Source organism: Meles meles, chromosome 16 (genome assembly GCF_922984935.1).
Source record: "Meles meles chromosome 16, mMelMel3.1 paternal haplotype, whole genome shotgun sequence".
NCBI classification, from domain to species: Eukaryota; Metazoa; Chordata; class Mammalia; order Carnivora; family Mustelidae; genus Meles; species Meles meles.
In genome coordinates this window covers 30907083-30932824 of record NC_060081.1, presented here as the reverse complement: position 1 = coordinate 30932824, position 25742 = coordinate 30907083, and the positions used below count along the sequence as shown (strand labels likewise).

The 25742-nt window shown below is 56.0% G+C and overlaps 1 long non-coding RNA gene across 1 annotated transcript in view; it reads left to right on the top strand.

The window, feature by feature from the left end:
* Positions 1-18522, top strand: part of LOC123927187 — a 29204-nt gene extending 10682 nt beyond the window's left edge. The window contains exon 3 of the long non-coding RNA XR_006815375.1: positions 18352-18522. This is a non-coding gene — a long non-coding RNA (uncharacterized LOC123927187). The remainder of the gene's footprint in view (positions 1-18351) is intronic.
* The last annotated feature ends 7220 nt before the right edge of the window (positions 18523-25742 follow it).

Here is a 25742-nt window from a genome sequence, read left to right as displayed (position 1 = left end):
CCAGAGCGCCCACTGTAAGAAGACATGTGGTTCCGATGGCAGGTGCAGGTCTGGAGGGCCGGTGGGGTAATGCAGGTGGGCGGTGCCCGGCCTGGGGAGCATGAACACCGGGCCACACCGCTGCTGCTGCCGCCGCTCAGCCAAGTAGAGCCTGGTCGGCAGAAGCTCTGCTTCCTGGAGGCCCTGGGGAGCCCACATGCAGGCCCTAGCCAGGAGTAGACCCTCTGAGACAACACCGCATTCCTGATGCGGGGCCCGGACCTCCGTGGCCGTGGGCGCCTCTCTTTTCGGTGCAGCCCCAGTTGTAGGTGGATGAGCTCAGATGCTCGTCTTGAGGGTCGAGCCCTGAGATGCGGGGACCCAGCCTTTGATGCCGTCAGTTTTCTGTTAGACGCAGCTCTGTTCGATAGGTCTTTATGGATGTGTTGGGGAACATTTTCCTTCTTGGCCTTTCGTGTTTTATGTGCAGCCAGAGACCTTTCGGCAAAAGGCATGTTTTTAAAAATTGAATAAACAAATTACGGCTTCTTGAAAGCTCTGTCGGCTCAGGGAGGGCCACGGGAGCCTGAGTTGTTCACTGTGGTTACTTGTTAACAGGGTTCTGGTGTGATTAGATCTTCAGGGTGTTTTTGGTGCTGGGGTGGGGAAGGACCAGGGGGGTGGGAAGCTGACCGAGCTAGGTGTTGGCGCACAGGGTCGCCCTCTGTAAAGCTGGGCGCTTGTTTCTTAAACCACCTTGTGCTTTCTGACCTTCCCTTGTGCGGAGAAGGGATCATGCCACTTACCTCATCTCGTCCTAACATCCTAAGATAACAACAGATTACCAGGAAGGGCTGCAGAAGAGAAGACTGTGATCAAACGTCTGTAAAACGATAGAACCTATGTTTTCTGGAGAACAGGGAGGCTCCAGGATGACTGGTTTTTTCCATTAAAGGAGCTGGACAGCTTAAGGATTGATCTGCAGAGAAGTGTGAGATACGCTTCCATGTGGGGAAAAAAATACACGCTTAAAAGGTTAATGGCTGGTAAACGTCAATTTTCTACAATCCTGGCTAATAAAAATACGTTATGAGACAGAAAACATCATGCTGCCAAAATTACAGAGGCCTTTGAAATCCATTTGAAGTCTTGGATCCTTTGAAAATGACTGGGGGGGAGGGTGAGAGCTTCAGGTCTTTTCCTTCCTGGTGGAGTGATGGCACCTTTGCGGGAAGGCGCAGCGTCTCCGAAGGGGCGGGGTCTTTCTCTGGGAATTTTTGGTCGAAAAGGAACAGGCGCTCTGCATTCCTAGGCCTGGAGTCTTTGCTTGGGCAGCCCTGTCCACCGCCGCACAGGTGTCCTGTGCTGGTGGGTCTTTGAGATGGCCCTGCGTCGGGGATTTGCGTTCGAAACGCTGTAAGCCCGGTAGTCCCTAAAAACCTCTGATTTCTTTTTTATTTTTTTTAAGCTTTATTATATTTTTTCAGTGTTCCAAGAAAAACCTCTGGTTTTTTAAACATGATGACGGCGACAGCCTTTTGTGACAGCCCCTAAAATTAGAATGGGCTTGTCTCCGCTCTTTGGGTAGGGATTCCAGCACACAGAGATTCTGGAACTTCCTGGAGTCTCCCGGGGAGAACCTGGGAGACTGGAGACTCAGGGTCTCCTCATCTTAGCCTCTACACATCCCCTGTCCTGTTTGCTTTCCTTGGATGCAAGTTTGAGTGGGCAGAGCAGATGCCTGGGCACCTAGAGAAAACCAGCGGGGAGAAGAAGTGCTCGTCAGGTGTTACTTTCCCCGGGGTCCTGCAGGTCCTGCGTCTTCTGCTGGATTTAATCAAGGCTCTCGACAAGGGAGCCGCTTCTCCTGGAGCGATGGACGACAGCCCTCGCTTCCAGCCTGGCTGACTCAGTGCAGCGGAGGGTCTTGCGGGCCACCTTCCTGATTCCTTACATTCCCCTTGGGTGGGCACAGGGCCGTGGGCTGAATTCCAGCTTGTTGTGACGCCGCAGCAGAGAGGCTCCCGTGTCTGAAGGTCTCTCGGCCTCCCTGACATGGCGCTGGTGCCTCTCACCTGTCCTCGTCGCATGGTGCATGAGGCCTTGAGAATCTAGGAAAGGAACTTGATTTTCCAGCAGGGTGAGCCTGGAGAGATTGTACCTCCCCCAGGGATGGGAGAGGAGGTGTCACTCCCTGGATGGGCCCATCCCAACATAAGAGAATCTTACTTTTGCCTTTTCCCAGGGGAAACATTAAAACAGAGGGCAGCTGGGGCCTCACCAACACACCAAGGTTTGGGTCCGGATAGGTTGGGGCTCTTGGGACCGACCCACTTGGGTTTACGTGGGCTGACTGGGGGCAGGGGGTGGGGGAAGGGGGCCGAAGGATGGCGGCCCGAGAGCAGGGGTACTTGGGAATAGGACTCGGTTGCCTCCTTTCTCTTGGATTCTGTCCTGAGTGGTGTTTCCTCCCTTTAAAAAAGAGGCAGCGAGAAGAGAGTTCTTTCTAAGCCAGGCCTCCACGCTCTCGGGAGCGCTGGCGTGGGGCTTGGGACTGCTGGAGACATGCCCCATTGTTGGCCTCTAAAAGGAGGATTCTGGAAGGATATCATTCTGGGATGTGCCCACAAAAGTCCCCCGGTGGCTTCCTTAGGTTGCCGCTTCAAGGAGGCACTAATTAATCATGTCCAGCAACTACGGGGGAGCCGGGGCCGCTCCCAAGACCAGGAGGCAGCAGCCCACCCTCTGTCTGTCCGCTCTCCACACAGGCAGAAAATTGCATTGTTTCCTCCCTCTGGAAGGTGGTTATTTCATCAGGAAGCCACCCCCTCCTGGCGGTTATCTAGAAATTGCCTCACTGCATTTCTCCCTTATTGGTTCTGAAATAATATTGTTTCCGTCTTACTTAAATGCCACACAGGTTCAAATTTCTGTTGTTGTAAATGACACTCCAGATGATGGCCTTGTTTATTGCCAGAGACCCCGGTCACTCTCGAGGAGGGCAGATTGATGGGGAGGGCGCCTGGGACTCTGGCCGCTCGTCTGTGTCTTCCTGCAAAGAGTCCCGAGTTCCAAGAGCCAGGCAGGAGCTGTGGAGGCAAACCCTTATCTATTTATTTCCAAACGTATTGTGCCGTTCATCTCCACTCACTGTCTCCCAGGGGAACTGCTCTTCATGAGACAGGAGCCTCTCTCCAGAAAGGTATTTGATTTTTGATGTAAGGGAGGGATTAATGCCGCTGGATTTTGATAAGGCCGGCCGTCTAGTGTGGCACAGACATGCTTGTCCTGCCCGTATCGCTGAGTCGGTTCGTTACACGGGAGCACAGCGGAGCGGCAATACGGGTGTGCAGAGAGAATTGTAGTTTTGCTATTTAAAAAATAAGTCTAGTGCTTTACAATGTTAAAATGATAACTTGTTTAGGGAAACTCACAGTGCCTGTCTTTTGGCACAGAAAAACCTCTTCTAGCGGCTTGACTTGGATCCTCTTAATCTATTTTTATTTTCCTGAGCATAAATTAAAGCCTCATTCCTACTTTAACTCTTCAGCTAGAACGTGGGGCCAGAAGTGCATGTCTGCAGTGCCGACCTAAACATGTTTCCAGGACTCTACACCAATCATGAGCTGATGCCTTTGCTTGTAAATGATCTCCAGGGCTGAGATTAGATGTACTGTAATCTGGTTAGACTCTGCGAAGTAGCTTGATCTGTGGAGGATTTTCCTGATCCAGGTGTGAATCTTGGTGTCTTACCTGGGGATTGGGGGAGAGAGGATTAGAGGCCACATTTGTTCCGTGGATCAGTGTGATCCCATATTCCCGCCGTCCCCTTCTTCCTCACAGGGCAATGACGGGGCCGGTGTTCACACAGGCTCACCCACACTGCTGTTTCCCTTGTGGCCACGTCTGGTGTTTTGTGGGATGGATATCCGTGGAGGCCCCAGGTGGTGGTTAAACGATGCTTGATAATGGAGACTGGGCCTGTTATTCTAGAAGGCCATGGGGTCAAGGGCTGTTGGACAGAGAAAGGCGTGGGCGTCCCAAGATGCCACACCTTATTAATATTCCACATTGTTTATTTTGCTGTTGGTGGTGACATCTAGCTTCAGAAATGCATGTGGATCTTTGGATACCAGATCCACAGATACCAGAGCGGCTGCATCACTCTTTGGCCCATTAGTTAGGGGTCCCAGGGGGTCTTAGGCTCTCCAGGCCATGGTCCCAGGGCCCCTTTCCCTTTTTCTCCACACCACGCCCACCCCCTCTGGGGCCAGCATGGAGCCACCTGCTGGAGCAGCTGGAACTTGACATCCCTTCCTTTGCTGCTCTGCTCCTTTGTTTTGGCTGCCCTAGCTGCCCTTTGATCTGTGGGAACCTTCCAGGGCTGCTGCCTCCAATCCGATTTCTCCATGGAGCCCCATTCTGCTGCCTTCTCCTGTCCCTCTGCCTGAGCTAAGTGAGATTAATTATTTTCACCTCCGTTGTTTCATAGCTTTATTAAAGTATGTGATGATGTGGAGTTTCTTGGGTTCTCCTCCACGTCTGACAGAATTGTGGTCATGCTATGAATGTGAGTGTGTGTGCACATGTATGTGTGTGGCATTAGAGCTACAGATGTGTGGGAGGAGGTGTGCTAGGGAGCTGGAGAGCGGTGCCAGTTCCCCAGATCACCTACGAAGCCTCCCTCCCAGGAAGGATTCTTTGCAGGAAAAGGAGACGAGCTTTCTCGCACCTCTTGGAGGGGCAGAGGCTGGAATTGATAAGCAAGAAAATGTGAGAGCATGATCATTAGAGAAGGGTGGGCATCGAGTGGAAAAGTCAAAAGTGTTTTTCATTTTGCACCTCTGTGTTAGGGCTCATTCAGTGTATTTATTAAGCCATTATCAAAGCCAAGTAAGACAAGTGGGTCTTTGTCTAATGAACTTGCCCCTCTGTGGGCTGTGTCATAACTGGATAACAGCGGTGGTTATTACGTGGTCTTTGGGCCAGACCGCCCCACCCTTTATCCACACAACGCAGTACACGAGGCTGACTTTTCCAGCTCCGGTTCCGACTTAGAACCCCAGGGTAGGTGCCGGCCAGAAGCCTGACAGAGTCTTCACATTTCAGGCCCCAGTGCCTTTCTCCAACTCGGGGCCTGTGCTGTGACCCAGCTATAAAGCACACGGGCTGCCATTTGGTAAACTTTTCCTGCTGGGTTACTTGGCTGGTCTGGATGTCGGCAAAGCAGAAAGTTCCACATCTGAGGGTCAGGGTGCCAAGGAGGCCCACCTGTTGATCTCTGCCTTAGGTTTTTAGTTACCTGACTCTTCATCCTGCCTGCCACCATGGCCCTGTCTGCGGGTAGCACTTCTCTGGAGGATGCGGTAGTTCTGCCAAGCGATGTTGGTCTCAGGGAGTGGAGATCTGGAGACACCTGTGTGTCTGCATGTACAGGAGTCAAGCTGCTTGACTGACCCCATTTCATCAATCCGTCCCCTCTCCTGGGCTTGTCGAGCCGGAGGCCTACTGAGATGAGGCAGTGATGTGGTGTTTCAGCGCTATGCACACACTCATTCTAGATACTGAAGCGTGCTCCTTCTGCATCAAGGATGTGTTTGTGTACTGTCTACAGTTGCCTTGCATGGTGGCCGCTGGGCTGGGGCAGCGTCCCATCCTGGTGCTCAGCCCACAGGAGCACGTCTGCCCAGGGCTCACTTGCTTTTCCCAGGAGACAAGTTCAGAAGGCACGAGAGACAGGCAATGTGGAGGGGAGTGGGAGTGCCAGGAAGCATGTTCTCTCTGCTGTAGAAGGATGGAGTCCAGGCTCTGCTGGGTCTCTGATGATGGCCTGTGGAGTCTGAGAGGCCTCCGAAAAAGGACAGCGCCCCAGGCACTCACAGTCACTGATCAATGCTGAATTGATGCACTCACTTCCCAAGTGGGGGCTGGCTTCATGTCCCAGCGGAGGGATCATTCCTTACTGGTGGACGTTTTGAGACAGATGGTCAGAGCCTCTGTTGCAGCAGAAATACTGAGACTTGCAAGGGTCGAGGGCTGAGGCCTGGGGTGGAGGTCTCTGTGCTGGCCCCCTCCTCCCTCCCGGGGCCGCCCTGCATTCCTTTACTTCCAGGTTGAGAAGCCACGTGGCCATGACTGCCATTCCCAAGAGCCATCCCTCCAAAGCAGAGAGTGCAGCCAGGAACATTCTAGAAGGTGGGCCGGGGCTGGCATAGTCAGACACGTCCTGCTAGCTCATGGTGTCCTCACAGCATCTTGCCGCCTGTTGGCTCTCACTGTCAGGTGCAGCCAGAAGAGGCTTCGGAGGCCGAGCTGGAGTGGGTTCCAGGGGCACTTGTGGCGTGCTGCCGCAGGCCCCACGCACCCTCTCCCTGCTCCGTCAGGCTCTCTGCGACACCGAGCTCCCGGTGCTTTCCTGGTTCCTGCTTCATATTGTGTGGGGGCCTCTGCTGGGACCACATCCCAGCCAGGCACCCTGTGCCTCTGCTCAGAGCTGTGCTCCGCCCCCTCGGCCCCCACACCCATGCGGCAGGGTTGCTGTTCAGAGCCCGTCACCTGTCACCCTCCCTGCACCGTGACATGGTCTCCCAGAGACACACACCCACTTCTGGCTGCACCCCAGCCTGAAGCAGGCTGAGCCCACGGGGACAGCCAGTCAGGGCTGATGGCTGAGCGGGTGATGGGGCCTGTGCTCCCCAGCGGGGTTTGTGTGCACATCCCTGCTTCCCTGACCCCTGCACGCTCTCTCGGCCCTTCATTCCTTTTCTCTGCTCTTCCCTGGGGAGTTCCCACCTCGCCTAGTCTCTGGTGTCAAGTCTGCTCCAGAGCCCCGGCCCCCGCCGGTGGCCAGGACCCCCTCCCCACACCTGTGGAGAGGGCTCCTCTGCTGTGTGGGGCCTCCTTGGGGCACAGCCTGGGGAGGTCAGGGGCCCGCTCTCCCTTTTCCCACCCCCCACCATCGAGCCCCTGTGGGGCTGGTCACCCACGGCTGGAGGGAGACAGAGGGGGAGGTCTGGGAACGGGAGCATCCCCTCCGAGGTAGTGCCCTCGCCAGGCCCTGTGGGGGAACACAGATGTAGCCTGAGCTCCCAATGCCCAGGGATTGTGAGCAGAGCGAACCCTGATGTGAACATCTCTAGCCTGTGATGTTCTGGGAGTCAAGCCCCCAGCAGGTCACTGGCCAAGTTGCAGGCCTCCACATATGATTGTGGGTCCAGCTCTGTTTCCAGTAACACAGTGGCTGTGTGGAGGCCAGCACCAATGGGAGGCTCTGACTCTGGTCTTGAAGACAGGTAACTGGAGAGAAGGGGATATCTTAGGGCCATGGTTGCAAGGCAGAAACCCTCCTCCAGTGGGTAGAGTCCAGGCCTGGGGTCATTGAATAGACATCCACACTGATCGTAGCCCCCCACTGTGCCCTGGACCTGTGACATGTTCTGGGGACACCCCCCACCACTAGCCGTGAGCCTTCGCTGCTGGGGATGGCTGGGCTGAGGTGGCTGTTCCCTGGGGCTGCACGTGAGAAGGAGGTGAGGGGAGAAGCCTGGTGCAGAGAAAGCAGGGGCATGGGTGCAGGTAGGTAGCAAGAGTAGGAACCTTATTTTGGTGTTAAATTACCATGAAGGAGGAAAAGTGAGTTTGAACTACACTTTGAACAAGTGTAGTTCAAACCCAGGCTGTTGGCGCCTGAAGGCCCCCAAGCATCAGGTCTGCGTGTGGGGCCTGTGGCACAGCTGGGGGACTGTCATAGTGCCCACAACGCCCGCAGTGCCAGGGACGGGGTCCTCCAGTGACGGAGACCCCCATCTTCTCTCCCAGCGTTGAGGACAGCGTCTGCACGTCCTGATTCCTGCAAACCTGATTTCTCATGGAGAGAGTGGGGCCAGGTGTGCAGCACAGATTTAATGGTGTTTTTTGCTTTTACCGGGCTTGTGTAAGAGCAGATCAGGCATTGATATAAATCTCCCTGTTGAACACACGTACTTCTGTACACTGAGCGGTCCCTGAGAACAGAAGCAGGGTCCAACTTGAGAGGGGACGTGGGGGGACCGCAGGGCGTGGCATCCATGTATGACGTGCGTGCTTGCCACCCTGGTGGGGCTGGGGCCCTGGATGACCTCCCCAGGGGTCTGACCTTGCACGGGTGAGCAGGCGGCAGCCTCCCAGCTCTGTTCCATCTCCATGCTCTTGGTGGTGAGCCCCCGTGGCTGATTTCCCATGGGGATGAGGTGTTCCCCATGCAAGTCACGAGTGCTAAAGAGAATAGGAGGGATGATGGTTCCGAGGGTCTGTCCCTCGGCTGGAATCCAGGGCACATGATGCTCTCTCCGCCTGGACACGTGGCTCTGAGCAGTCCACCTGCTCTGACCCAAAGTTTGTGGTGGGCAGGGCTCCCCCTTGCATGCCGGGATCCAGGCAGTGGCGTGTGGCCCCATGTGCACGTGTCACCCCCTCCATGACAGCACCACGAACCATGGCAGGGTTGTCCACACAGCCGACCCCAAAGCCGGAGGGGACACGTGCTTGTAACCATATCAGGGGAGAGACCCCAGACCTGTGCGTTCATCACGGGCCCCCCGTCGACTCTCCCAGCCCGACCGCCCACATGATAAACACGGGAGAACGCTCGGCCTCTGCAGACCCCGCAGGTTCTGTCCACACTTCCCACCTATTTGAACCTTTCTTTGAAAACCCCCACTGCTCCGGGATGGGGGAGGGGCATGGAGCAGGCGGCCCGGCAGGAGTGGGACGGAGGATGAAGTAAGGCAAGAATGAACATAACACACTTCGGAGAAGACAGTTTCGTTTAAAAAGTGCCTTTCATCTCTCCCTTTTATATTAACATAACACTTTGTATTTTTTTTTTTTTTAAGATTTTATTTATTTATTTGACAGCAAGAGAGAGATCACAAGTAGGCAGAGGGAGAGAGAGAGGGAAGCAGGCTCCCTGCTGAGCAGAGATCCCGATATGGGACTCGATCCCAGGACTCTGAGATCATGACCCGAGCCGAAGGCAGCGGCTTAACCCACTGAGCCACCCAGGCGCCCCAACACTTTGTATTTTTAAAATGCCAAAAAAATTTTTTGGAAACTTGAAAAAGAGAAAAATACAAAGAAAATTCAGCGTAACTTTATCTCCCACGCCTGAAGAAAGCACTTTCTCATTTGGCGTGTCGTATGTGTGCATGCGTGTGTATGTGTGCGCGTGTGTGTGCACAGACTTGCACAGTTGGGATGTGTCGTAGGTGCATGTGTGCTGTGTGTGCAAGTTTTCATGTGACCGGCATGTTCCTGTTTCCACGTGTGTGTGCACAGACACACACGCATGTGTTTTGTGCATGGGAGTGCCTCTGTGGTGTATTCGTGGGCTCGAACGTGTTAGCGTGTGTGCAAAGATGTGGGTGCTGTGTGTGGTGCTCACAAACATGTGTACACGTGGTGTGGTTGAGTGTGCACACGCATGGCTTGCCACACGCACGTACGGCCTGCATGTGGTGGGACAGGACGTTCCCAGGTCTTTGCGGCCGGACTTGACGCTGCAGCGAAGATCTTTGCAAACTCCTTTTACGGCACGGCTCTCGTTTCTTCGCAACGGGTCATTAGGAAGAGAATTCAGAGTTTCTGGTTAGAGCCTGTGTTTGTGACACCGTCCGGGACGCACTTGGTTAAAAGACGAGACTTGGTGCTGATCTGTGTTCCGGGGGAGGACGCTGGGGACGTGTGTATCCCTGCGCTAGTGGGACCACTCTTTTAAAACTGTGTCCCGGTGTGACCGATGTGACCGGTGTGACCAGAGTGACAGGGGTGGCATCAACTGCCCTGCATTTGCTTAGTCAGTGGAGAGGCTGGCCATTCAGAAAGTCTGTTTTTCCCTCCTCTTTCTTTTTCAAAATGGCACGTCCGCATTTGTTCCTATTCCCGCTGCAGGTGACTGTGGGGTGATGGGCGTGGCTGACACGGATGTAGGGATTCCTTTGGGGAAACCCGACCTCTGTCTTTAGCCTGCAAACACGCTTGCATTTCTGGGAGCCCCTTGCCACTGGCATTCCTCAGGGGGGTCCTGCGGTCTCTTACTCGGCTAGTCTCAGTGCATTCTTCGTCTGCCCTGGTTGCTTAGTGTGTGCCGACGTGGGCTTCGTGTGCACTCGGCTCAGAGGTGCTGAAGCGGGTGGTTGATGGATCTCTCTCATCCAGACCATTTGTTTGTATTAATAAGTAAGCAAAACCCATCCGGACCGGCTGGAGCCCCTCCACAGGTTCTGTGAAAGGCAGTGTCGCTCCCTAAGGCCCGGAGCTGAGAGTTTAACCAGCCGCGGGACCCGGTGGCCCAAGTGTTCTGGAGAGGGCCTGATGGTCATTCTTTCAGGCTCTGCTGTCCGGATGTTGGAGGACCCACACGACTGCTCTTGTGGCACAAAACACCGTGGACAGGTGGTAAGGAAAGGTGGCTCTGTTCCAGGGAGACGTTATCCACATCTCCAGGCCAGGGACTGGACCCGACATGACACAGAGTCCCCTCTTCCTGCTTTTCTGCCAGACCCTCCTGTTTTCACTTTCCTTTCTCCTGGACACGTGGAGAGAAGGGCCCCTGGCCAGGACCTCGTGCCCCAAAGGCCTCATTCTTCGGTCTTCCTAGCCACCACCTGAAGCTCAGTGTTTTCAGTCCCATTTGACAGATGAGGAAGCTGAGACCAGCAAGCTGGGAGGACGTGGCCAAGGTCATGAGGAACCATGGCTGCCCGTGGAAAGTGTGGCTCAGAGTGGGGTCTGGTCTTGGGGCCAGAGGCCATAGTGTGTGTCCCCCAAGGCCTGAGCCGGCTGGAGGGGCCTTGGAGGACATGAGGACACGCAGACACGGAGCCACCCCGAGCCCGGCCAGGCCCCTCCAGCCCTGCCAAGGTGCTTCGTGCCGGGCAGACCCCTAACGGCGCTGGAACAGTGAGAGAAAGGAAATGGAACATTATTAACCACTGATGGATAGTGTATTCAGTTTCCAATTTAATGATCTGCAACTGCAAATCCAGGGTTAAGAATGAACCAATTTCTCACATCCTTTTTGCTCTGTTCATCACAGATAAGGAAATGAAAGGATTACTCCACAGTCGTGTGATCCAAATGTCAATGTTCTGCCTCATTAGAGACGCGGGCGCGACTCCCCTGAAAGCCTGCACCATGGGGGTGATGTCGCGCAGCTCACCTGCTCGGAGTGGGGGCTGCTCGTGGGGGCATGGGAGCCTTCACAGGGAGGTTGTCCCCCGGTGCTGGAAGCCAGCTCCTCTCCAGGGCCCTAGACCCTTCCTGCCACTCCTCCTTCCCACGCCCAAGCATCCCTTCCCTCCCGGCCAGCAGGGTGGCGTGGGCTGGCGGGGCGGTGGGGTGGGGGGCACCCCAGACCTGTGGCGGTGGGTGTTGGCACTGCCCATTCCCGCTTTCCTGGCAGGGCACTGAGAGATGAGGGGACAAGCGTTTGGGTTGATGGCGTGTTGACTAAATTGCATGCAGCTGGGTCCTCTCCTTCCCCACACCCTTGCGCAGAGAGCTGAGGGGGGGAAGCCGCCTGGGCTCTGTTCCATAGGCAGCTGGGGTGGGCACCCTCCTCCAAAGCCAGGCCCCCAGCTGTGCTGCAAGGGTGTGCGGGAGGAGCACTGCACCCCCCCCTTCCAGCACCACACTCGTCCCACAACAGGACTTTAGGAGTCCAGGTTTTTTAGCCATTCTGCACAGGACTGGATAGAACCTTCCAGATCAAGTGGCTGAAGCTGGCGTGTTCTTCTCGCATGACTTGAGACGGAGGGCGGGGAGCTGCTGGTGGCAGTTCAGAAGCCAAGAGTGTTTGGTAGCTAATGCTTTTACTCAAGGAGAGAAATTATGAGCAAACACTTCTGCTCGGCAACATCGTGAAAACAAACATATGGCTGCAAAAACGCTTCTCAACACCCCTGCATGTTGGTCTGGTTCACAAGACACTGAGAACCGAAAATAAAACAATGAGGAGGGATGTGTGTGCCAGCTTGCAGCGAAGAACCCCCGAATCGCTGACGGGTTCGTTTTCGCTGGGCAGATTTCAGAGCTGCATCTGTTACTTCTCCGGGAACACGCAGCCATCCTCTGGGCCCGCTTCCTGGGGTGCAGTGGGACTGATATCAGCCCAGGAGTCATGGTCAGGGGTCCAGGTGGAAGGATGGCAGTGCTGACACCAGAACGGCCGGCCCACGTCATTTTACACACGGCTGACGTCACACTCCTTAACTGTGCTTCTTGAAACATCAGGCTTGGTGTAAAACAGTCGTTTCAGGTGGGATGCAGACGTGGGGTCCCTGCTCCCCACTCATGGCCCTGGCACCGAGTTCCCTCCATGAGTCGGCCTTCTCAGGGGTCGCAGTGCTCTCGGTGTCCAGAAGTCAAAGGCATGTGTGTGTGCATGAGAATATGTGTGCACATGTGTGCGAGTGTGTGCGAGTGGGTGCATGCCCGTGACCTTGCCACACACCCAGGGACAGGCGGTCCTCACTCAGCCTGCAAGAGCTCGTCTTGAAAATGAAGACCATGATGGACACTGACGGGGCTGTGAGCCCTGCCCTGTCCCTTTCCACTGCAGCGTGACGTCACAGGGACACCCAGGGCACTCATGCTCCCTTTCTGGACATCTGGCGCATGTCCGAGCTGGGAGTCCAGTGGACACCGCGGGCTTGGTTCCTAGGCTGCTGGAGAAGTGCTGCCTGCATGTCCTCCCTGTGCTCACGCGGCGGCTGCTAGAATCTTGCATTGGGTGCCTGGCGTGCCTCCAGGCTGCAGGTCTGTGTCCTTGTGGCCAGGGGCCGGCTCCCCAGCGGGCGAGGTTTGTTGGGTGAACCCTGCCATAGCTGCCCACGAGGGAAGCTTGACCATGAAGCATGTTCTGGTTTCTGGGGCTGCTTACATGGAAGGTCCAGAAACGGAGACACCGAGGCCCCGCTGCCCGGGTGGACAGGTGACCTGGCGGTGAGCTAGGTCTGTCAGGAAATGCATGCAGCTCTGCTCCTCCGGCCACGGTGAAACATTACTCAGGCACTGCAGGTTTTTGGTGGAATTGAGTTTCACAGGATGAAAGAAAACCATGGCCAATAGGATTTGGGAGGACAATGATCCACCTTTAGGAATCTATTTATCCAAACCCACTTGTTAAAAGAAGCCTCGGGCGTATTTTCATTCTCATGATTTTGTTTTTCCCAAATAGAACACATTCCTCCATGGAGTCCTCTGGCGACATGCTCCTGGAAAAACCCCCTTGCACAGAATGGCCGGAGTGCCTGGCTGATCCATAAAAATGGGATTTTCTGATCTTTGGTTCAGGCCCCCAAAGTTGAACTGTGTAATGTGTTTTAGTGGAAGAAATCACATTTGTCCCTCTTGACTGACAGCCTAATTTTCTTGCCCCCCAGCGTCTGAGGCTGTGGCCGTGTACTATGGGGTCACTGGCTGACCAGCGGGCAGTTAGGCAGGGCTTGCCACGGCCTGGGGCTGGAAGAGGTCGGCTGGTAGGGGCTGGCTCCCTAATCACATCCTGGACCCAGAGCGGTGGTGGCGGCGGTGAGCCCCGGCCAACGGGGCGGGCACAGAGTGGCTGCTAATTAACGATCATGCTTGTCCAGCCGGCCCCTGCCGTCCACGGCCAGGCTGGCAGGCTGAGCTGTGGTTGTCATGGGCCTGGGCAGCAGGGAGAGGTGACACGGGTCATTGGAAGCACGCCTCTGAGGCAGTGGCATGGTGGCAGATGAAGGTGCTGGGGCCTCGATCACGCCCGTTGGTGCCGACGGTCCCAGGCTGCCGGCGTGGAAGCACGGCCACCCAGCAGCACCGGTGAGAGCAGCTTCAGCGCTTATCTGTGCCGGGGGTTCAAGAGTATTCATCGTCTTCAGGTGGTAATAAAATCATTGTGTTCTGTGGCAAGAGTCAGACATGGGCTCCTTGCAAGTAAACTGGGCTTAAAAGGAAAATGGCTTATCCAGATCCTATTAGGAGAGGACAAAAACCACTCAAAAAGCCAGGAACTCGTGCTCTCTCTCCCGCGGTCGCAATGGGAAGGTGGTTTGTGGAACATGCTCCTTTGGAAAGGGTGGCGGCGTATTTGCTCCTGGGCCAGATGGAGAAGTCACAGATGCTCCAGCGCAGGGCGTTGGGGGGATGGGGGCGGGGAGGAGGAGTTCTGGTGGGCGACTTGGCCAGCCCGGCCCAGTCCTAGCAGCAGCCGGTCCTCGTGGTGGCCGACAACTGAGCCATGAGTGTGCCAAGGGCCTCCTTCTCCTTGTCTCCGCACAGCTCAGGTGCTGGGGCTGGGGACTCGGCTCTGGGGGTGACTCTGGCTGAGCGCTCTGTTCCCTCTGGGACAGGCTGGTTCCAAGCCTCTTGGTCTGCTTTTCTGCCCTTGCACTCCCACAGCACCAGGGAAAGGAGTGTCACCAGAGCTAACGGCGCTGGGGGGCACCAGGGGCTGAGGGTGCCTGGAGAGGAACCCGTGTGCTCCCTGCCTTTCCTTCAACAGCTCGCTGAGGCCAGCTGGGTGACGTCCTAGGAAGCAGGAAGTGACGCTGGCATGCACTTGGAGCCAGCAGGACCCCATGTTCTGCTTGGCTCATCTTTCTACGTGCTCCATAGAGAATCACTGCCTTTACTCCCGCTAGCTGCATCCTGCGGCCCTTCTGCAAGTGGGCAAGGTGGTCTGGAGAGGCTGTAGAAGCTGCCCATGATCAGGTGGAAGGATGAGTGATGAAATGAGTGGATGGCAGGTAGACAGATGGACAGATGGATGGATGGATGGGTGGATGGATGGATGGACGGACGGACGGATGAAGGGATGGATGGATGGATGGGGGTAGGGGGATGGATGGATGATGGATGTGTGGGTGGGTGGATGGAGAGATGGAGAAAGGATGGATGAGGAGCTAGAGGGATGCGTAGAGCAAAGGAGGGCAGGATGGATTAATTTGAGTTTCTTCATCCTGGTTGTTACTTGGCGATTTCTCTGGAGCTGCTGGGTGCGACGGGTGAGGCACTGGGTTAAGTGAGCCAGACCAGAAAGCCCACCTGAGCTTCAGCTGGGGCATCTTTCCATCTCTTCACACAGGGTGTGCTGTGGGGCTTCTAAAGCAGGTCTTTCTCTTTAAAAAACCCGGAAAAACACTGGCCTTGTGTTGTGCAGAACGTCCTGTGTTGTGTACAAAGTAGCACCGTGGATGGAGGAAGGTCTTGCTCACCGTGAAGCGCCACGTCCAAGGTCATTTTCGGTGATCAGTTTGGGGCATTGAGCGGATGCGTGTGATCCGCCCCACAGGCCCACCCCTGAGGGCAGAGGTTGGTCTGACTTGGTCAGCAGCATTGCTGGTGCCAAGGCCAGGGCCTGGTGCAAGGCGGACCCCTAAGCCCCTGAGCAGAAGAACGCATCTTCCGTTCGTTCTTGTGAGTGATGGAGACATGAGTGCGCATCAGACCGTTTCCCGGGCTTTCCCGTTGTCTTAGCGTGTTCCTTTCATCTAGTAGGTACACGCCCTGGGCTGAACGTCCCCAAGTCTGCGGGGAGACTGGCGAATGTATTGCCGAGCTGTGGTTTGCATGACAATCAGGAGGGGCTTCTTGTGGCTGTGGAGAAGCTTCCCGGTGGCAGAGAGCCCAGACCCTGCTGGGTTTTGGAGTGTCGGTCCCCCTCAGCGATGCCTGCACAGGAGTCCCAGCATGGCTTTGGCTCTTGCCAGGCGACTCTGGTCCTCCCTGGAGCACCCTCCACTGGTGGCGGAAGAAGTGGCAAAAGGAGGCGTGGCAGCAGGGTGGTCTGTCCCAGAGCCCAGCTACCAGGTAGGGCTGGGTGCCTCACAGAAGCATCCCTGCGGAAGGGTCGGAATGGTCAGGGAGATCGATGGAGTGGACTGCGTGTGAGTCACAAGGGTGAGATCGAAGCCCACAGCCTCATCGATCAGTTGCCCTAGACAGCGCTCCCCTGGCAGAACTACTGAGCCACAGCCCAGCCCGAGGCCTGGCTCTCCCAGCTCTCTCACCCCTTCCCTGCTGCCCTCCCCCCTCCCCTCCTGCCTGCACTTCTTTCTGGAGCATTCTCATCCACTGGCCCTCAGGAATCTGGCATGATGACACGCCCTGTGCGCGGTTGCCGCAGACTGTCCGAGATTTGGGCCCTGGTATTTACCGCTTCTCCGCTGAAGAATAACTTCCAGTTATGGCAGACACCACGAGCCTTTGGCAACCCTGTGGCACTCGGATCCTTCAGTAATCGCCACCCCTTTCTCTTACAAAAAAAACTCCAATTAATTAAAAATACATTTAAGAGTACGTGCACTAAAGGAAATCATTAACAAGAGAAGCTCAGAGGAGTCATAGGCAGAGCTGGTGAGTCTCCTGTGTGTGCGGTAACGGGCGAGGGGGTGCGGGTGCCGGGGTGTGTGTGTGTGAGTGCACGCTGAACAGGACAGTGTGCCGGTGTGTGTGAGTGTGTACTGAACAGGACAGTGTGCCAGTATGTGCATGTGTGTGTGTGAGTGTGCACTGCACAGGACAGTGTGCTGGTGTGTGTGTGAGTGTGCGCTGAACAGGACAGTGTGCCGGTGTGTGTGTGAGTGTGCCCTGAACAGGACAGTGCTCCTGAGTCTGCAGCTGACACAGGCTCAGGACAGGCAGAGCGGGTTCTGACAAGTGTGGACTCATAGCCCTGGTGGCAGAGATTGCGGTGAGAACGTCACGGAGTATAACGGGCCGAACGGAGTCTCCTAGACAGATGTGCTGCCGTCTTCCCCGCCTGGGGTGTAGCTTTATTTGGGGAGAGAAGGGTCTTTGCAAATTTATTTAAGTTAACATGAGGTACTCCTGGATTAGGACGGTCTCTACACCCATGAGCGGCGTCTACGAGAAAGGACGTTACCTCCAGTGGTCTGGCGGGTCACAGTGGACGCCAAGACTGGAGTGAGGCGTCTGCAAACAGGGGAGCAGGGGGTTCCCTCGAAGGAGTGGGCAGGACCCTGCCACAGGTGTCAGAGAGAATAGGCCCAACCTGGCTTCCGGCCTCCAGAGTTGGGAATGGTACGTTCTGCTTTAAGCTGCCGTGTCCGTGGCTGTGTTTCAGTCATGGGTGCACTGGAAAGCCAAGCACGAAGGTGTTGGTCCTCCTGTGTGCTGCTGACGTCCCGTCTCAGTGAGAAGGGACCGTCTGCCCGGGGGGGTGGGGGGTGTGCTCTGTCCCCTCTCGCTCTGAGATGGAGCAGCTGCCCCGTCCAGGCAGCGGGCCTTGTGTCCGGAATCTCTGGGTTTCCTGGTGGCCCCACAAGAGGCATGTCATCCCCCAGAGCCTCCTGGACACTCACAGCACTCCACCCTCATCTCCTTGGTTTGGTTCCTCCGCACCCCGCCTGGCGGGAGCTTCATCATAGCATATTCTGTGCAGGGACTAAAGCCCCAAACAGCGGCCTGCGGGAAGTGTCGGTGGCCCTTTGAAATCTGGGTGAGATTGGCCAGCATCATCCCTTTGGGCCTTGATGTGTGGCGAACATCTGGGGCTGGGTGTCTGGCCCAGGTCACAACTGACCTGTTCAATATTTGTCATTTTCATTCATTCTGAAACTGGTTTTCTGTGACGTTCTATTATCTTAGATTTACACCTTATGCTTCCCCATCTTCTCCTGAAACCTTGAGCTGCTGGAGGACAGGAGATGTGTGTGTGTGTGCACGCGCAGGTGTGTGTGCAGGTGCGTGTGTGCACAGGTGTGTGCACGCAGGTGTGTGTGCAGGTGTGTGTGTGTTCTATGAGTGTGTTTCTGTGTCTGTATTTTCCGGCGACATCTGAGGTTGAGCCGGACAATCCCTGTGTACATATTCCGTGCTTTACATCTTGTCTTTGCATCTGTGATGTTTCCCTCCATCTCGGGGAGAAAGAAACTTTGTATCTGGAGTGAGTGTTGCAGGGCTGAGTGTAACACGGGCCTTTGGATCCGTTGCCACAACCTTAATTTCTAAGGTTAAATGTCTACAGATCCTATCAGAATCCAGTTAAGACGCTGATTCTGACTCCGAGGTTCTGGGCCAGGGCCTGAGGGTCCATACCGCCGCTGCTGCTGGGTGGGGAGCCCCCTTTAGGCCGCAGGGATCTGGAAGGTGCCACCCGCAGTTGTGAACCTCCTGGCATCATTCCAAGTCCCTGTGTCAATTCCCACGAGACTGTAACCACCCCCGACTCCTTCTGATTCTCTGGCCTTCAGTTTCTCTCTCCCCATTGGTCTGAATGAAGGTACCGCACCCTCTTTGGAGGGCGGTCTGATCGCTCAGAAACAACAGCGTGGCTGGTGTTACATAAAGATGAGAACAAGCCGTCAAGACTTGGCATCGTCATTTCCACAGGTCAAGAAGAGGCCAAAGACGGAATGAAGGATGTGTCCGCGTCCCCAGGGCTCGGCACACACTTCAGCAGGGACCTGCAGGGAGACGTGTGGGCACTCCGAGCTCATGTGTGGCTGCATCTGGCTTCAAGTGTGGGCACGGGCACAGACTGATCCCACGGGGTCGTAAGTAGACGGGCCTGCCATTCCTCCTGAGCCCCATGGGTCCTCTAATGGCACCATCCTGCCATTCTCTGGTCTGTTCATGGTTTAAGGATGTGGCCGGCCACGCTGCTATGCCTCCAGGTCCAAACAGGAGGAGGCTGTGCGTCTGCTCTGTCCCTCGCTGTCACTCGTCAGAAGTTTGAGAGCTTGTGGTATTTTCATTGCTTGGGTTTCATTCTGCCTATTGAATTTAAGAGCCTTTCAGAGCATGCTGGGAGGGGCAATGATCATGAATCTGGACTCAACAAGTAGCCTTAGAACATGGCTGGCAAAACATCCTGGGTTCCTTGGAAACTTCCAGTTACAGGAAGTGGTTGATTGGCCATGTGGCCATGATGTCACAGAGTTTTTAAAACTTTGGACTGATGTATTGCTATATGCAAGACAAAAGGGGGGGGGCACGTCCCAAGTGTCTGGACTACAAAACCTCACCACCTGAGCACACCGTGTAACCGGCACCGACGTATTAAGGGGCAGAGTGGGACCCACCCTCCAGGCCCTTCTCCACAGTCTCCCCTCCTGGAGGGTCTGCGCCACCTGCGTGTGGCCTGATTTTGAACTTCAGGTCACTGGATGCCCGTGGCCTCGACTCTCCTGCATCTGGCTTCTCTGGTCCCTCGGGATCACCCAGATGATGGCTTCTGTGTGTTCTGGGTCCCCTCCTCCTGTGGAGCCTGCCTTCCTGCAGAGGCGCCACGCCCTTCTGCCCCGTCTCCATGGGCGGTGCCATGGCAGGTGATGGCACGTGGGGCCCATGGCCCAGCCTTGTTCCACGCCTCCGCAGTGGCCCTTGGGAACACATTCCCTGCATCAACAGAGTGGCCAGGACTCCGGAAGCAGAGTGCACGTCGCAGCGGTGACCGTGGGGTGTGTCAGCGTTGAGCTTCAGGGCCGGGGAGGACGCAGCTTCTGCCTCTGTTGCCTGCTGCCTCGTCAGCCTCTTGCTTTTAAGTGTACGTGGCGTATTTTCCCACACATCTGGACCACACTAGGGGCGTGTGGTTTCCAAGGGCTCTGCAGAGGCTGCCTTTAATATTAAACACTGTATGCATACACACACTTAACCAAAGCTGTCACGAAACCACCCTGAGTCACAAGGTTCGGGAGTGGGACTGGTTTGGCGGAGACTGAATTAGTGGGATCCACTGTCCTCCGTGGGGAGGGGAAGGCGGAGAGTGGTGGCCTCTGAGACACCCTCCTTCCTGCCCCATTATGTGGGAAAGCTGCGCAATTAATCTTTGTCCACCTGCAAATCCTGGCAAAAGTCAGACACGCCGGCAGCGTCTTGAGAATTTTCTGCCACTTTTGTTCATTGGAATAATCGCTTGAGCCGGGGGCTAGGTGGCGGTGGGGAGAGCCAGGGCTCACTGTTTGGCACGAGCCAGATAAAACGGGCAGCACATCCTGTTACCTGGGGCCTGGCTTGCATTGCATAATGGGAACCCGTTCGGGCAGCTCCCCAAGGTCTTGCCTTAAAAGTGCATTTGCTGATGGCTGGTGGAGGAGCGACTGGTGCTCTGGCTTCTGGAGGTCAGGCTTTGCTGCCAGAAACCCGTCCCTGTGCCCGAAATTAGCCCCCGCACACATCTGAATCCTCTCAGAACTGATCAGAGGCTGGGCCAGGCGAGCAGGCTGGCGGCCCGCAGCTGGCAGGAGAGTTGATCCCTGCTGGATCTGGGTTCTGACAGCTGGGCAAGTGCCCGGACTGCTCCCATCGGACAGCTCTTGGCTGGAGCAGGATTGGCTGCAAACTGGAGGGCCTGGTGATAAATTTGGGGTCCCTGGTTATAAAATGATGAGGAGTTTCAAGATGGCAGAGCCTTGAACCGAGCTCAGTGCACAGTCTTGAGCCCGGCCATGTGAGGGCCGGCCAGGGCCCAGGAGACCCTTGGCTCTCCTTGGATCTTCTGGCTGGGGACGGGGTGCCAGGGAGCTCAGGCATGGGCATCTGCCAACGCTTCTCCTGAACTGCGGGAAATGGTTGTGGGGCTCCCAGCACTAGTCACACAGGGCAGGGCTGTCCTCTCCTCTCTCCAGCGGCCCTGGGGGTGGGCCCCACCTTGCTCTCCTCTGGACCTTTGTTGGAGGGGCTTTAGGGAGGGGTGGGCAGGCTGTCATGAACAAGGCAACACTTTGGAGGCAAAGTAAAACAAAGAAATGTAACAGCCAGGAAAGGAAGGGCAACGATTTGTAGACCTTACAAAACATTCAGAAACACTACGAGCTGGAAGGGAACCCATGACCTTACTGACACTATCTGGCAGCTGCAGTAGCAGAAAGATTAATTTGTGGATTCCTCTGTTCACGCATCCCACAAATATTTCCCCAACGTGTGCCAAGTGCCAGGCCCTGAGTACGGCAGGGAACAAGGCAGCATCTGAGAAGCCCACAATGCTTCTCTGGCCACCCACCAGGGATGGGACAGAGCCTCCCTACCTCACAGCCCGGCCTGGGCCTGTTCCTGTCCGTCCTCCTGTGTCCATTGGACTCCCAGCGGAGCGACCCCATGGTGGTTCAAGGCCAGATGTTCTGGGTCAGACTAATATTTAGTTAAATTGTAAATGGGTCACCAGACACTTAAAGGTAGCCCATTATAAAACAAACCCCAGAAAACAGGAGGGATGTGTGTTTGTCTGGATTCTGAGTAGGGGTAGGAAGTGTTTGCTGAACAGAAAAGCCTGGAGTGAAATCAGAAAGGAAAAGACATTTGGATTGGGAAAAAGTAAAGATTAAAAAACCTTTTGATTAAAGAAATGTTTTTCCACTGAAAGGTAAACAGATTGGGAAAAAGAACTGTGATAAACACAATGGAGAATTTCTCAACTTTAAATACAAGGAGATGATGTCGGTGGGTGAGAAGAGGGGCCAGAGCGAGAAAGAAAACTTAACAAACAGCAGATATTAACTAATGGGGAAAACATGCAGTTTTATGGGTAACCAGGGGAATGACCTGAAAATGGTAATTTTCCACTTTTGTCGAACCAGTGAAACAAACTGTTTTCTTCCCCTTGTAAGCGACCTTACCGACCACTGGCCCAGCACCTGGCGAGCTGGCATTTTTACGTGGTCTGGAGACGTGCTATAAGGAGACACAGAGGAAGTTGACGAAATCCGTCAAGCACCAGAGCAACTATTCTGTGCTTTCACTCAGGAATTCCAGGTCCAGCCCTCCGTGAATGGAGAAACGGGAACGTGGACGGGGTCTTACTGGTTGCGCAGTGGGGAGGGCGTGGGCCCGGCCTCTCTGGTGCCCCAGCCCTGCTGGGCCTGCACCTGCTGGTCTTTCCCACCCGCCGTGCTCCCGTCCCCACTTCACCCACACTGAGTGCAGGACTGAAGTGGGGCCCGTGCACGACGGACATGACTCACCAGGTGCGGAGGAAAAGCCATCTCACAGGCTGGCCCTGCTCAGGGTGACTTTCATGTACTGACTTACCGAGGCCCAGCTGTGTTTAAAGTCTTTATTTCATCCTTCTTAACCCCGTACTGCCGGCGCCTGGCTCAGCCCGAGTGTCAGATAAGGGACCTGCTAAGCGATCATCATGCCTGATGCTTGGCGGCAACTCGCCTGCTGCCCACAGTGCCGGGAGCCTTGGGGCTGGGCTGGGGAGTGGGTTTAAGGGGGAGCCCCAGGTGGCTGCCAGGAGCCCTGCCCGGGCAGCTGCGTGATCGCCTTCATCCAAGGCATCCTTCCCTCTGATGTGTTCGCTTGCCCCTGGATTGCCCTTGGCACAGTGTTTCCAGCGTAGACAGACCCTGTTGGGAAGCTCCCAGTCACTCCTCATGGTGCATAAACCTGTGTGATCATGTTTTTAGGTCCAGACAGAGGGAGCTGTTAATTTCATGTGCAATTTAAGGGAGAGCTGTTTGCGGCCAAGTGAGACAGCCAGGACGATCTACCGCCTGGCCTGTGGGCTATCCGGGAAGTGGTTTTGTCTGTTTTCTTTTTTTAAACCGATGAGCCTTTTTCTTCCAGACATAGGAAGTGATGAGTGGCAGCTGACTACCTGTGTGTGGGAGAAGGGCCTTTGCGCTGGGAGCCCCAGAGAACTCCCTTGCAAACATATCAGGCTCTGATTTTCTTTGGCTGACAAGAAAGACCACAGAGGGAGGGAACCAAGAGGTGTCGATGCCTAGGGCATGGTGGCCGTGGATGTACCCCTTGTGCTCCGAGGAATTTGATCCGCTCCTTAGGAACTGGGGGTTCATTCATTCCTTGCCCATTTGCCAATCTTTGGTCCCAGAGCTTTGACGCGTGTCTGAGGGTGGCCTCTCCCAGCCCACGTGCCCTGTGGAGGGTCCGCATAGCTCAGGTGCCCATGTGGGACGCTGCCTGGTCCAGCAGCACCTGTCTTTCTGGGACATGGACATGGCATGGGGGCGGGCCTGTGATCGGACCAGGCCGTGAGGGGGTTCAGCTTCCAGATGCCTGGGCCCGAAGCTCCTCCTGTCTGGCCCCTGGAAGTGATGCTTTAGGGAGCACAGAGCTCAGAGCTGAGAGAGAAAGCAGGTCCCAGGGACAGGGGTCACAGCAGGTAGAAGCTGGCCCAGGTCTGGGTTCTCAGAAGCACACCGAGTCAGCGGAAGCAGGCTGGGTTCCGGTTTCCAATCTCGTACTGCAGAAACAGGTGCAGGGCATGAGCAGTGAAGGAGTCCAGCACCTGCCCGGGGCCAGGCAGGGGGAGGCGGGTGAAGGAGCCCCGGGCTGGACCCGTTATCTAGGACGTCGTGGTCAGTCCCCAGGGAAGGCTGAGCGTTTCCGTGGAAAGATGCTCCTTCAGAGGCCTCGGTGGCGAGGGGTTCTTGCGGGTGGAGGACAAGCGTGCTGCTCCCCTCCCTCCCGGTACCAGCCGGTCTATGAGGGCGGGGACGGGTGCGTGGCAGGGAAGCCATGAGAAGAGAAGTGGAAGCTCAGCTTCCAAGCGGAAGGGTGTTTCCAGGTAAGGTTTCTGATGCATCTGCATTTTTTCAAAATCTGTTCCATCGGGAGAGGTTACAAAAAGAAAAATCTGGTTTTCTGGAACATCAGGGGTGGAAAAGACCCTGCTCCTCGCAGATGGGGACCGCCGGTCGTGAAGTCGATAATCCGAAGGCTAAGCGGAGTTTGAGAAAGTCCTAAACCAGACTCAGGAGCAAAACAAATGTGTTGTCCCAGCGGCACAGAGGAAAGCTTCGGCTGGAAGGGAGAACGAGCCGTCCGCGGCCTTACCAGGTCTCGCGGCCTCTCACCCGCGCCCGTGCACCGTATGCGGCGTCTTCTGAGCCAGCATCGCATCATCTGTTAAAGGAAAAGTGGACATTTCTCAGTGCAATTAACTGAGTAGGAGGCCACGGTGTTGCTGACTGCCGGGAGTGGGGTGGGATCCGACAGGCGGGCTAATTGATGCTGGGTGCACGTTGACCCGACAAGGGCATGAAAGAACCTGGCACCACATGCCCTCGCTTGGCTCCATGGGGCGGGGTTCTGTGAGCTCCTGCTGGACGTGGGTCCCAGCAGCCCCCCGGGGTCTAGATGCGGGTCCTCAGCGTCCCCCTTGGGTGAGCACGGCATCTCACCTGCACGTTCCCAGCCTCCTGCAGAGAACAGCTGGACGTCTCTGGAGGCTCCGTTATTTCCAGAACTGGGTGCCCAGGCAGCAGGGTCCCTGAGCACCTGGGCTGTACATTCTGTCAGACCGTGCCTCACCTGGCGTGTGGGTGAGTGAGGCCGGACCCCCCCCCCGTGGGAAGGGGGCTGCAGCCGCTGTGCCTTCTGCTGGCCGACCCACGCGGCCACAGGCCCCGTCTTGGCTCAAGACTGGCTTTCTCAGCCTACGAGCACTGGACAATTCTGGTTTAGGGTGTCTCTGCAGGATGCCCAGCATCGTCCTCGGTCTCTGCTCACTCCGTGCCAGTGGCAGCCCCTTCCCCAGTTATGACAACCAAACACGCCTCCAGACATGGCCCAGGGTCACCTGGGGGCAGGTATTTCTTTGGCCAAGAACTGCAGCTCTAGATACAGGGCTGGTGTTGGTCCGGAAACTGGCCCCATCCACAAAAAGCAAGGAAAGCGTAGGTAGATGCCGGTAAAGAAGCGGGGGTGCTGCCTTGTGAGGCCCGGCGTGGGTGGCCGGGAGACGAGGAGGGCCTGCCCTGCCTGCAGAACCTTGAGTTTGCAGAGAGGCCTGGACTGAGCTTGGCCACTGTTCGGCCCACGTGGTCTCAGGGCCACACGCCCTGTTCAGGCTGAGTCCTTGGGAAGCTCCAGATGGGGGGTGGGGAGGGAGGCTGGGCAGCGCCGCCGCCCAGGGGCAGCGGAGGGGTGAGGGGCCTCCGTTTCCTGGGCCTCCGTTGCCCGGGGGTCAGCTGGCGGGCGATGGCTCTAGGGGACCCCCTCGCGACAGCCGACCAGGGAGGAACATGTTTGAGTCTCCTCGTGGGTGTCTGTCCTGCCAGGCAGGGGGCAGTCTGCTGGCTTCCTATGAGGGGATAGGTCCGAAAGTCGCATAAAAGTGGAATGCCCGTGGCATTTGGGGGAAAAAAGAGAATGTCCCAGTTGTGCCTGCAAGGGGAGGCATTGGGAGCACTTTGCTGGCGGGTTGGTTCCCAGCGAGCCTGAGGGGACGGGTGCTGCCCCTCGAGGGTGCTGCCCCGAAAGAGTCCCACCATCTGGGCTGCAGATGGTTTTATCTGGACCTCACGTGAGGGGCGAGGCGTGTATGCTTGGCTCTCTGCATCTGCGCAATGTCTTCAAAAACCAGCCCTGGACACCCTGAAGACAGTAAGAATACTAGCCCTGGTTCCATCGTCTGCCTTCGTGTGTGTCTCTCTCCATCAGGGTGAAGCTCCGGGACTTAGCGTGGAGATGACCGTGGTCCCCACAAGGGAAGCAGTCTTGTCCCTTGTTGGGATCCACCCAGATGTGCTATGGATGATTTAAAAACCTAAGTGTGTGGGGCGCCTGGGTGGCTCAGTGGGTTAAGCCACTGACTTCGGCTCAGGTCATGATCTCAGGGTCCTGGGATCGAGTCCCGCATTGGGCTCTCTGCTCAGCAGGGAGCCTGCTTCCCTCTCTCTCTCTCTCTGCCTGCCTCTCTATCTACTTGTGATCTCTCTCTGTCAAATAAATAAATAAATCTTTAAAAAAAAAAAAAAAAAACTAAGTGTGTGAAAATTACTCGCATTCCCTTTGCCTTTGTCCCTAGGCTT